The sequence below is a fragment of the Globicephala melas genome, chromosome 14 (assembly GCF_963455315.2).
Source record: "Globicephala melas chromosome 14, mGloMel1.2, whole genome shotgun sequence".
NCBI classification, from domain to species: domain Eukaryota; kingdom Metazoa; phylum Chordata; class Mammalia; order Artiodactyla; family Delphinidae; genus Globicephala; species Globicephala melas.
Window position 1 is genome coordinate 20,692,692 of NC_083327.1, and position 13,133 is coordinate 20,705,824.

The 13,133-nt window shown below is 39.6% G+C and overlaps 1 protein-coding gene across 3 annotated transcripts in view; it reads right to left on the minus strand.

Annotated features, from left to right (window-relative positions):
• Positions 1–13,133, minus strand: part of RARS2 (arginyl-tRNA synthetase 2, mitochondrial) — a 118,043-nt gene that overhangs the window by 96,395 nt on the left and 8,515 nt on the right. The gene's annotated exons all lie outside the window — the stretch shown is intronic.

Genomic DNA, 13,133 nt, shown 5'->3' on the forward strand with positions numbered 1-13,133 from the left:
CTAGTTGCAGTGACCAGGGGCTACTCCTTGGTGCGCGGGCTTCTCATTGAGGTGACTTCTCTTTGTTGTGGAGCATGGGCTCTAGGCACGCGGGCTTCAGCAGTTGTGGCATGCGGGCTCAGTAGTTGTGGCTCACAGACTCTAGAGCCCAGGCTCAGTAGTTGTGACTCTCAGGCTTAGCTGCTCCTCAGCATGTGGGATCTTCCCGGACCAGGGCTCGAACCTGTGTCCCCTGAATTGGCAAGCGGATTCTTAACCACTGCACCACCAGGGAAGTCCCTACTCGTATTTTTGAAAAGCTCACTGAATGACTGTAATGCACAGTCATAGTTGTGAACTACTGCCTTCATCAGGAACTCAAATTATGCCTAATTTTTCTTTGAAACAATCCTATGACTTTCATACTATTATAGCCTTCATTTCATGAATGATGAAACTGAAGTACAGAGAATTTATGTAACTTGCTTAGGTGGAAAAGCTGGGATGTAAACACAAGCTATCTATAACCAGAACCTACCTTCAACCCCTATGTCATATCGATACCCTTTCAACAAAAAATGCATGAAAACGAAACAGTGAAAATAGCAGTACAGCCATAATGAATTTAAAACTGTCTTCATCTTTCTTGCCCACTTCCTCAATCCTTACTCAGCCTCTGCAATGGACAAGTCATGGCTGGTGAGAGAGAAGGGAAAGGGAGTAATGGGGTAAATAGGAAAAGTAAAGAATGTAAGAAGAAGCAATCTTAATCTTCCTCAGAGGGGTAAGTGTTCAGAAGGGAAGGAATAAAACTAAAGTCACTATCTCCATTATTAGTAATAATATTTATCCTATTATCAAAAGAAATCGTTTGCTGAATTTCATTAACGTAAAAAAAAGGTCAAAACTTGCAGACCAGGAGCTGTCATTTACCTTTAAGATACTCTGTATATTTCTGCTGATCAAGTATATGTTGATTTTTTAAATCTCAGAGTACAGTCTTTATTTTTAAATTCTAGCCTTTAGGAACTGAATTACTGTATCCTTTACAAAAAAAAGGCTTTTTTTCCTTAAGATACTTTCCCAGAAATGGATAAATACTTCCAAAGCACTTACAGAATAAAGGCTGTAACTGTTCATGTTTATATTACAAAATGTTCCTGCCAAAACAGATACATCAGTAATAAAGATTCTATTATAATTTCTCTTTAAAAAATTCAAATTCCAGTTCCACTTTTACTATCTATGAGCCCTTGGGAAAGTCATTTTACATCAACAAGCTTAAGTTTTCACATCTGAAAAGTGGGGATAATAAATCTATTAATAATAAACTAGGGCTCTTGTGAGGACTAACAAAATTGTGTCACATAATAAGCATGTAATAAATATTATTTCCTTCTTCCTTTAAAAGGTTTTATTTTGGGAGACTTCCCTGGCGGTCCAGTGGTTAAGACTCTGCATTTCCATTGCAGGGGGCCTGGGTTCAATCCCTGGTCAGGGAAATAAGATCCCGCATTTTGGACATAATGTCTTTCAAACTTACCCATAACCTTCTCCTATAAGACCTTCTGCCTATCTTAGATATAACTAAACTCTGCTGGAAAAAAAAAAAAAAAAAAAGGAACGTCATTCACCATCCAGTTATACATGGATATTAAGTCATTAGCCACTGCAGTTTCTGACCGATAATGAACCCTGAGAGGAGTTCAGGGCAAAAAACAGGATGAGGCACACTGTACTGTGGAAAAACAGGCCCCTTAGATAGTTCTATGTATATCTCAGGAAGAATTTTAATAACCAGATTCTTGCACCTTCCCATATCTAGAAAAGCACCAAAATCATTAACAGAGATATCTGTTCCCTGTGACTAGCTGTCATCTTTTACTGAGATGTAAGCCTGACTGCACATATTCCCCAACCAACAATCATGATTAAACCGGCTTCTCCCCCTACCTCTTCGGGGTTTACTCAGAGCTACTGAGTGGCTGTCTCCCAGGATATAGTCATCAGTAAGGTCCCTGAATAAAGCTGAAACTGACAACTCACACCTCTTACATTGTGCTTTTTTTTTTTTTTTTTTTTTTTTGCTGTACGCGGGCCTCTCACTGTTGTGGCCTCTCCCGTTGCGGAGCACAGGCTCCGGACGCGCAGGCTCAGCGGCCATGGCTCACGGGCCCAGCCGCTCCGCGACATGTGGGATCTTCCCGGACCGGGGCACGAACCCGCGTTCCCTGCATCGGCAGGCGGACTCTCAACCACTGCGCCACCAGGGAAGCCCACATTGTACATTTTTTCAACAAAGGCCAATTTTTTAATCTTTATCTCACAAATAAGTTGTGAACTTTGGAATGTAAAAATATTACCTAGGACCAACACAAAAAATTCTCTGATACAAACTAAACACTACTTAAAGTTTATTTCTTCTACCATACCTCATTTGCTCCAAAAGAGCTCTGAGGGGGTTTAAACCATAAAAATAAAATGGAGGTATGAAATTGTGCCAGCAAACTCAAGCTAAAGATAATCAGGCTTCTTGGCAACCAAGGTGCAAAGGGAATCTACACAGCACTTTTTACCTCGTAAGAGATAAAGCAAGTCAGTAGGAACAAAGTTTTCCTAAAAGTAAATTCTAAGACCAAGTTATATACACATGAAGATGTGAAGACCAAAATAGAAAATACCTTCAATAGTAATTTTACAAAGGCACAGAAACATTCTTATATGATGTAAATTTAAAAAACCAAGAAGAAAGGGACTGGGGAGAAAGGAGGAAGGGGGAGTAACTGTTTAATAAGGACAGTTTCAGTTTGGCAAGATGAAAATATTCTGGAGATGGTTGGTGGTGATGGTTGCATAACAATGTGAATGTACTTAACGCCACTGAACTGTACATTTTAAAATGGTTAAGATGGTAAACTTTATATTAGAGAAACGCAAATCAAAAATAAAATGAGGTATCATCTCACACTGGTCAGAATGGCTATCATTAAAAACTCCACAAATAAATCCTGGAGAGGATGTGAAGAAAAGGGAAGCTTCCTACACTGTTGGTGGGAATGTAAGTTGGTACAGCCACTATGAAGAACAGTGTGGGGCTTCCCTGGTGGCGCAGTGGTTGGGAGTCCGCCTGCCGATGCAGGGGACACGGGTTCGTGCCCCGGTCCGGGAAGATCCCACATGCCGTGGAGCAGCTGGGCCCGTGAGCCATGGCCGCTGAGCCTGCGCGTCCGGAGCCTGTGCTCCGCAATGGGAGAGGCCACAACAGTGAGAGGCCCGCGTACCGAAAAAAAAAAAGAACAGTGTGGAGGTTCCTCAGAAAACTAAAAATAGAACTAACATATGATCCAGCAATCCCCCTCCTGGGCATAGATCCGGAAAAGATGAAAACCCTAATTTGAAAAGATACATGCATCCCAATGTTCACTGCAGCACTAATCACAGTAGCCAAGACATGGAAGCAACCTAAATGTCCATCGACAGATCAACAGACAAAGATGTTACATATATTCAAGGGGATACCATTCAGGCATTAAAAAGAACGAAATAATGCAATTTGCAGCAACATGGATGCAACTAGAGATTATCATACTAAGTGAGTAAGTCAGAAAGAGAAAGACAAATACCATATGATATCACTTATACGAAGAATCTAAAAACATGACAAAAATGAACCTATCTACAAAACAGAAACAGACTCACACACATAGAGAACAGAGTTGTGGTTGCCAAGGGGGAGAGGTTTGGGGAGGGATGGAGTGGGAGGCTGGGGTTAGCAGATGTAAGCTATTATATATGGAATGGATAAACAAAGTCCTACTGTACAGCACAGGGAACTATATTCAGTATCCTGTGACAAACCATAATGGAAAATATAGAAAAAGTATATATATGTATAAATGAATCACTTTGCTGTATAGCAGAAATTAACAGATCATAAATCAACTATACTTCAATAAGACAACAAACCATAAAAAAAGATGTTAAGTTTTATGTTATGTGTATTTTCCCACAATTAAAAACAAAACCCAAAAAGACTTTGGAATTAAGTAGTAGAAAGAAGTCTTCTTTACATAATCTCTCATTTCCTACCCATTATCAAATTAAAATGAAAAGGAAGGAAGAACGGAGAGGAGAAAGAAAGGAAGGTAGGTCACAGGCTGGTTGGTTCTCCAGCAAAAAATACACATGATAGGCATAGCCCAAAGTTACAAACTTCAAAAGTGGTAACCAAGCAAAGATTCACCAGACTCTGAGAAGAAATGGGGCAGCCCTGTTTGGCAAGGCTCCTAAGCTGAATTAACTATTCTCATTAATACCCAAATCTGGAGAGAAAACACTGAATGAATTCCATTATTTTTTTCATCTATGACTGAGAGATGCTACAGAACTGCGGGAAAGAATGAGGAAAAGAGAAGTGATTTCCAGCACAAGTGAAGCTTCTAGGGCAGAATCTGAGGGCCTCCCCAATGGAAACACAACACATTCCCCAATTACAGGGAGTAAATCCTGATACTGTGCTGCATGGGCAGGAAGAATCAGAGGAGGAACTTTTATAGGAAGATGGAAAAATATCAGAACTAGCCAGCAAAAATATGCCAAGTCAGAATTCAGGAGTAACGTGTACAGGTCACCATGACCTCCTGGAGAGACAAAAGAGAAGTGGAAAGCTGCAGAGTTTATATTTTTGTAATCACAAAAGTGAGGTGAGCCAAGAACAATTCTGAAATGGAGAATGAAGAAGTCCCCCACACAATGCGGAAGCAAATATAAAGTCTGGGCAGAGCTGTCAAGCACTGGTAAGTGAAAAAGAACAGGCATCAAAAACAGACAAACAAACTGAAAGAGACAGAGATACGGAGAGGGAGGGGCAGGGACTGAAAGAAAAAGACAGAATGAAAGGGATGTGGCATACAGGACATCAAAGAACTCTAGAAGAAAAATATAATGATACATTCTTCATAAGGGCTTCCAGATTTGTGAATAAGCAAGAACTGAAAGATGGAAAAACAACAGAGTGAGATAAAAAAGGAGTCTAAAGATTAAATAAACTGATGATCAAACATTTATTATAGAACTATTAATTAGGAAACACAAAGGAAGAGTGTACTCAGAATTGAAAATAAAAGTATAACACATAAGGGCCAAGATAATCAGATAATACAGATTTTGAAAAACATAGGGGCTTCCCTGGTGGCGCAGTGGTTGAGAGTCCGCCTGCCGATGCAGGGGACACGGGTTTGTGCCCGGGTCTGGGAAGATCCCACATGCTGCGAAGCGGCTGGGCCCGTGAGCCATGGCCGCTGAGCCTGCGCGTCCGGAGCCTGTACTCCGCAATGGGAGAGGCCACAACAGTGAGAGGTCCGTGTACCGCAAAAAAAACAGCAACAACAACAAAAAAACACACACAAAAAAACCCCATAAATAGATCAAATAAAATTGGGTACAAGATAATCCAACCTTAGGATAACTGGTGCCCCTAAAATACAAAAAGAGCAGCAGCAAAGAAGCAAGCACACAGGAAGACAGGTACACTGGTTCTCCAGCAGCATTAAGGACAGAGAGACAAAGCACAAAGCCACACTCTTCACAAAGTGATAGTCAAGAAAAGATACAAAAGATTCTCAAGCAGAATGGAGCACCCTTATTTTAGCAGGGCTCCTACCTTAGTCTTATTTCCCAGAAGCCATCAAGATGAATGAATAAAACCCAAGAAAAATAAAAGTATTCATAGATATATATCTTGGATCCCCCAAAAGCAGGGCCTGGGAAAAGGACTGTGTGCAGGTAGTTTATCTGGGAAGTGACTGCTGACGGCAGAAGTGATATACTGGGGAGAGTGAGAGAGGAGAAAAAGTAAATACAAGATTGTGCTATCAAGTTCACTGCTATAGGCAATAGGGCCTTAATTTCTATCATACTTTTCAAGAGGGATACACAATGTATATCAAAGTGTCTATCCAAAAATAGGGAACAGGTGCTTCTATCCCCCAGTGACTGAGGGGTGTCCTTGAGGGTGTTCACTCCACCACGCTTGAGCCAAGTATGGGTTGGTAGCAGGCTTTTTGACAGTGTTAAGTGCTGTTAACAGTAAGTGAATGGAAGCACATGTGAAACTGTTCACTTAAGTGGCAGCCAGAACCAGGTGTGACCAAGGTGATAGGAGATTGGGCATAATAGCCAATAAAAGGGAAATCGTCCCTGAAATTAAGAACGAAATCTGAATTGTTGTATATGACTGCAATGGCACACCATTCAGCAGTAAAATGAAAGAACTGGACCTCTGTGCACCATTATGGATAAATCTTTTTTAAAATTTGAAGGAAACAAACAAAAAAACCCCCAAGTTGCAGAAGGATAATTACAGTTTGATTCCCACTTATATAAAATTTAGTAACTTGAAAAAGAATACTATTTAGGGATACATTCCTAGGTAGTAAGTCACATGCACAGGCATGATAAACAAAACCTCATATGTGAGGAAAGAGTTTGCATCCAGGGATGGGTACCCAGGAGATTTTAATAGTGTTTGTAATAGTTTATTGCTCAAGCAGGGTGAAGGGTACATGGATACTAACAGTATTCTTCTCCATGATTAAATATCCCCCCCCCCAAAAAAAAGGGAAACAAATGGAATCTATAGATCAAAATAAATGACTATGTCAGGAAAACATAATACAGAAAATTCAACACTGAGACACATCCTGGTCAAGTCGCTAAATTTCAAAAATAAAGCACCCAACAAGAAAACTCCAGAGATGAAATAAATGTACTTTACTTTGTAGCCATGTTACCTAATCACAAAGATCATGATCTGGTTAAAGTAAACAATTTAGCAATGATATTGTATAGGGCAAAATTCATCTACTAGAGAAGCTGCAAACTGATTTGCTTATTTCACTTGCTCAGCTCTTTCCTTAATTTGAATTAGTTGCCAACATATGAAAATTGGAAAAAAATTAAAATAACATTAGATTGTTATATGACATTTGCATCTGTAGTATCAGACTTTGGAAAATCAAAAATCAGAAGTAAACAATCTGGTGTTATTGTTTTATTTCTAAAAGGAAGATTTTTAATATTATTTCTAAATTTATTATTTTCATATTATTTCTAAACATGCTAATTTTCTAGTTATTAACTCTCCTTTTGATATGTCTAGGATTATTTTATCTGAGAAATCATAATTTCTTAAAAAAACAAAAGTTAAAAAAAAACCTTCTTGAAAAATTTACTCATAAAGAAATCCAGACAATTAAGCCATGTATCAGGAAAAGGATTGGTGGTTAAGCAATGTATCCAATTCAAAATAAAGTGAATAAGAGACAAGTCATACAAATACCATTAATAAACAGACTAAGTGTTACAAACTTTGAGAAAGTTACTGAAACAAATTAGGAAAGGTAGAGGAAAGTTATACCAACTATAAGAGTGCTAATGTTCTCTCATGGCAAGGGTTGATACTGCCTAAATCTGAAACATTAAGATTTTTTAAAATTTATAATTAACATACAATATTATATTAGTTTCAGGTGTACAACACAGTGATGCATGAAATGATCACCAAAATAAGTGCAGTTACCATCTGTCACCATACAGAGTCTGTCATCATACAAAGTTACAGTGTTATTGACTATATTCCTTATGTGTATGTTACATCCCATAACAACATATTTTACAGCTGTAAGTTTGTACCTCTTAATTCCCTTTACCTATTTTGTCCAACCCCCCCCCCCACTCCCCTCTGGTAAAAACCAGTCTGTTCTCTGTATCTAGGAGTCTCTGAAACATCAAGATTTTAAAAAATAAGCTCCAAATTGTGATGTTCTTCATAATCTCTTAACTGTAGAGGACTCGTTTAGGAAATTGATCAATAATTCTTTGAATTGCACTTTGGATTCTTTTTCTTTCGTTATATTCAAGCTAAACTGTGTTTAATACTTTTTACTTAAAACTGCATTTAGGTTATGAGTACGTGGGGAATCATAATAGTATTATACTTTTAGCAGTTGGACATTTTCCATTGTAAAACCTAAAAAAATAAAAGCTTGTTACAATACAGTCCAATTTTTATAAAAAGCATATCTATTCTGTCTTCCCATCTTCATTCTTTTTTCTGCCTGTATATCTGCAAAGAAATGTATCTAAAATAGAGGTCAATCAATGTTAGGGATAACTTTATTTTTTAAATTCTATGTACTGTAATTCTTTACAATAAGCAGGGGTTTTTTTGCAAAAATGAGAAAGATTTTTTTCTTTACCAAAGCACAACTTTATAAAAGTATCTACTGTTAAGGAATTCCTACTGAAAATTAAGCAGTATCGTTCAGATATATAGCTTTCTGTTTATTTAACTTCATGTGGGGCTATTGGGCTGCACCCTGCAGGCCTGCAAGCCTTGTTGGATGCCCAGCCTGTAGACCGAAGAAAGAGCCCAGAGACAGCTACAGAGACACTACTGATTTATCGGATAGAGGATCTTACACGTCTGAAGCAAAAGGTCCTGTAGCAACACCCCGCTGTGCGTGGCTGACGGCAGACAGGACATGGCAGCCATCTTCGCTACTTGGGAGAGAACGAGGCTACCATTTATAGGGGGAATTGACGTCAGGTTGGCTCAACAGTTACCAGAAAAACTAGCAGCTGAGGCAGGGGGCAAGCAAGTAGGCGGTTACTGATTAAGCCCTATAATTAAGAGGATTGGGTAGTTATATGAGTGAAGCAGGGACTGGTCAGCAGGGAATATACAGACAGCAAGGGAACAGCCATCTTGAATGGCCTGATCATACAGGTGCTAAAGCTTTCACCTAGGGTAATGGATAATAATTAGGTCCCCAACACCAGAAAGCCGCTGGGGTGGTGGTGGTGTGGAGAGGGGCTTCAAAATACCCCATCCTCAGAACTCTAACAGATAATATAATGACTAATGAATACTGCATGCATACAATACACACACAATTCTAAGTACCCTATTTATATTAATTCATTGAACCTTAATGACAAGCCTATAAGGTAGCTAAATAATTTTCCACATTTTACAGATGAAGTACAGTGAACTTACACACCTATCAGAGAAACTGGATTTAAACCCACGTGTCTTTTGTTCTTAGTCACTATACCAGTGGTTCTCACATTTTGCACATGGGAATGACCCAGGGATCTTTAGAAAACACTGAGGTCTGGCTTCCACATGTAAGTATTCTGTCTAATTAATACAGGGTATGACCTGGGCAACAGATGTTAAAAAGTTCTGGGGGTTGATTCTAATGTGAGGTAGAGCATGGGGACCACTGAACTACACCTTTCTGCTTCCTGGGCATCCCTGGCTAGTGGTTATCAAGCCCGGATGAACACCGAAATCCCCTGATAAGGTTGAGAACTTCAAGGCCCCCACCCCACCCCAGCTCAAGGGGCCTGGGCTTAGGTATTTTTTTCAATGCTTCTCAGGTGATTCCAGTCTCAAGTAGACAAAGCTTGAAAAGCACTGCAGAGGGAGACACTAGCTGCCTTCCACTTTAACGATCAGTGCCCAAACTAGTGAGGGATCTTAATTAATTTGAGGAGTATCTTTTAAATGGGGTGGGCGCACACACACACACAAACAAAGAAAAAGGAACCACTGTCAAATGTCAGAGAGCATGGTTTTTAATTCACCTACCGTCTCACAGGTTCAGAACTATTCTGGAAATAATAGGACTTGTCTCTGAGATTGAACTTAGAGTTTTCTCTGATGAAAATGTGACCTATGAGTTTCCTTAGCTACAGATTTCTTTTTTTCCCCTTTAGCTAAAGGTATTTCTCCTGGCGTTGGGCTTCATCTAGGGCTACCACAGGTGAAACAAGAGCCTATTGATAACTATCTACTTGAGGCCTCAGATTAGTGAAAGAAAATATTTTTACAGAATATGCTAAAAGTTTACTCAGTTGAAAATAAAATAAGAAAAGAAGACTAAGGTCCAAAACTTTAGAGCTAAAAACAGAGGAATAAAATCCACAAAACAGGGGACTTCCCTGGTGGTACAGTGGTTAAGAATCTGCCTGCCAATGCTGGGGACACAGTTCAATCCCTGGTCCGGGGCGATCCCACATGCCGCGGAGCAACTAAGCCCATGCACCACAACTACTGAGCCTGCGCTCTAGAGCCCACAAGCCACAACTACCGAACCTGCATGCTACAACTAACGAAGCCCATGTGCCTAGAGCCCGTGGCTCCACAACAAGAGAAGCCACCGCAATGAGAAGCCCACGCACCGCAAGGAAGAGTAGCCCCCGCTCGCTGCAACTAGAGAAAGCCCGCATGCAGCAACGCAGTCAAAAATAAATAAAATTTATATTAAAAAAACCCCCCAAAACATTAATCACAGTCCTTGAGAAATAAACTAAATAACTTCCAACTGAATGAAGAGGAAATCTGAGGTTGAAAAATAAACTAAATAACTTCCAACTGAACGAAGAGGAAATCTGAGGTTGAAAGCAGAAGCACTTCTTTTTTTTTTTTTTTTTTTTTTTTTTGGCGGTACGCAGACCTCTCGGCCTCTCCCGTTGCGGAGCACAGGCTCCAGACACGCAGGCTCAGCGGCCATGGCTCACGGGCCTAGTGGCTCCGCGGCATGTGGGATCTTCCCAGACCGGGGCACGAACCCGTGTCCCCTGCATCGGCAGGCGGACTCTCAACCACTGCGCCACCGGGGAAGCCCCAGAAGCACTTCTTAAAGGGAGTATCAAAAGTGAAAATATACATATGCCAGATCTGGTTTGGGAACCTAAGACCAGAGATTCTCATGTATAATAATGACTAATATGTATTGAGTGCTCACAAAGTACCAGGTACAATTCTAAGCCTTGGATTTGGCAAACTGAAGTCAAAGATTCTAATGTAATAGAATCTTTGGCTTCTAGGGTACCCAGCATGAGCGAGCCATTAATTAATCAGCTTGTGGGCAGTTCTCAACCATTTCTTCCCCTGGCACACAGGCACACATAAGTCTTATGCTTACTACTCAGGTACTGAACACAAAGCCAAAAAATATCCTATCAGTCTGGCTCTAGATAGGCTCTAAATTCATTTAGGAGCTAAGCTTGCCAGGTTCAATATCAAAATCTCCAATAACCACATAAAAACCCTAATTTTGCAGATGAAAAAGAGATCCTTATGCTTTAGTAACCAAACATGTAGGTGGCAGAACTGATATCTTATGAAAATTAGTTCTGTATTTTATAACAGTCTACAAGGCAATGAGTTTTAAAATTCTTGAAAGATTATCAATCACTCTTCCAGATCTTAAATTACTTAAACTGTCAATTACCACTGGTTATTCCTCAGTTCTGACTCTCTAATATAACCAGGTCAGCTGTGGATGTTTGCCACCAAGAGCCAATGCACGAGTACTCCCACATCTGAAGAGATATTCTTCAGGTCTGAATTAGCTCAAAGACTCAAGGAGTCAGCAAACAAGGTATCAACGGAAACTTCGGGGTTCAGAAAAGAACTTCCCAAATGATTTGATGGGCAAGTCATTCGCAATTATTTATAATGAAAGAAATTTAGCATGGCTCTTACAGAACTTGTGGTCTGAAGCAGAACTGAATGCTAGTGGGCCTGTGAGAATAGGTTAGAAGCAAAGCACACAACTAGATAATTCAGTCAGTTACTGTAGCTCATCTGAATGTGGATGAGTAATCTGCCCAACGTAACCAGTTCTAAACTGAAATACTTATGTTGGGAAGATATTTCAGCTTAGGACTGGATGACAACAACTGGACAAGTTTAACTGCTCCTTGAGGTTACACCTGAGATCTGACAACAAAACACCTCAGCAGTCAAGGAGGCCTCTCCTCTATTCACAGTTAGCAGTGTATCTCCTCTATCAAGTTACGTAGATATAAATTAATAAGGAGGGGAGCTTAAGGCCCTTAAAAATCTAACAATTACATAACAACGAAATGCAGTTTGTGAGCTTATACTGGAAAAAAAGGCTGTTGAAAAACATCAACAAAACTAGAATGGATTGTAAATTAGATAAAAGTGAATCAGTGTGACTACCCAAAGCAATCTACAGTTTCAGGGCAATCCCTATCAAACCACCAATGGCATTTTTCACAGAACTAGAACAAAAAAGTGCACAGTTTGTATGGAAACACAAAAGACCCCGAATGGCCAAAACAATCTTGAGAAAGAAAAACAGAGCTGGAGGAATCAGACTCCTGGACTTCAGACTATACTACAAAGCTACAGTAATCAAGACAGTATGGTACTGGCACAAAAACAGAAATAGAGATCAATGGAACAGGATAGAAAGCCCAGAGATAAACCCACGCACACATGGTCACCTTATCTTTGATAAAGGAGGCAAGAGTATACAATGGAGAAAAGACAGTGTCTTCAATAAGTGGTGCTGGGAAAACTGGACAGGTACATGTAAAAGAATGAAATTAGAACATTCCCTAACGCCATACACAAAAATAAACTCCAAATGGATTAAAGACCTAAATGTAAGGCCAGACACTATAAAATTCTTAGAGGAAAACATAGGAAGAACACTCTATGACATAAATCACAGCAAGATCCTTTTTGACCCACCTCCTACAGAAATGGAAATAAAAACAAAAATAAACAAATGGGACCTAATGAAACTTAAAAACTTTTGCACAGCAAAGGAAACCATAAACAAGACAGAAAGACAACCCTCAAAATGGGAGAAAATATTTGCAAATGAAGCAACTGACAAAGGATTAATCTCCAAAACTTACAAGCAGCTCATGCAGCTCAATATCAAAAAAACAAACAACCCAATACAAAAATGGGCAGAAGACCTAAACAGACATTTCTCCAAAGAAGGTATACAGATTGCCAACAAACACATGAAAAGATGCTCAACATCACTAATCATTAGAGAAGTGCAAATCAAAACTACAATGAGGTATCACCTCACACGAGTCAGAATGGCCATCCTCAAAAAATCTACAAACAATAAATGCTGGAGAGGGTGTGGAGAAAAGGGAACCCTCTTGCACTGTTGGTGGGAATGTAAATTGATACAGCCACTATGGAGAACAGTATGGAGCTTCCTTAAAAAACTAAAAATAGAACTACCATACAACCCAGCAATCCCACTACTGGGCATATACACTGAGAAAACCATAATTCAAAAAGAGTC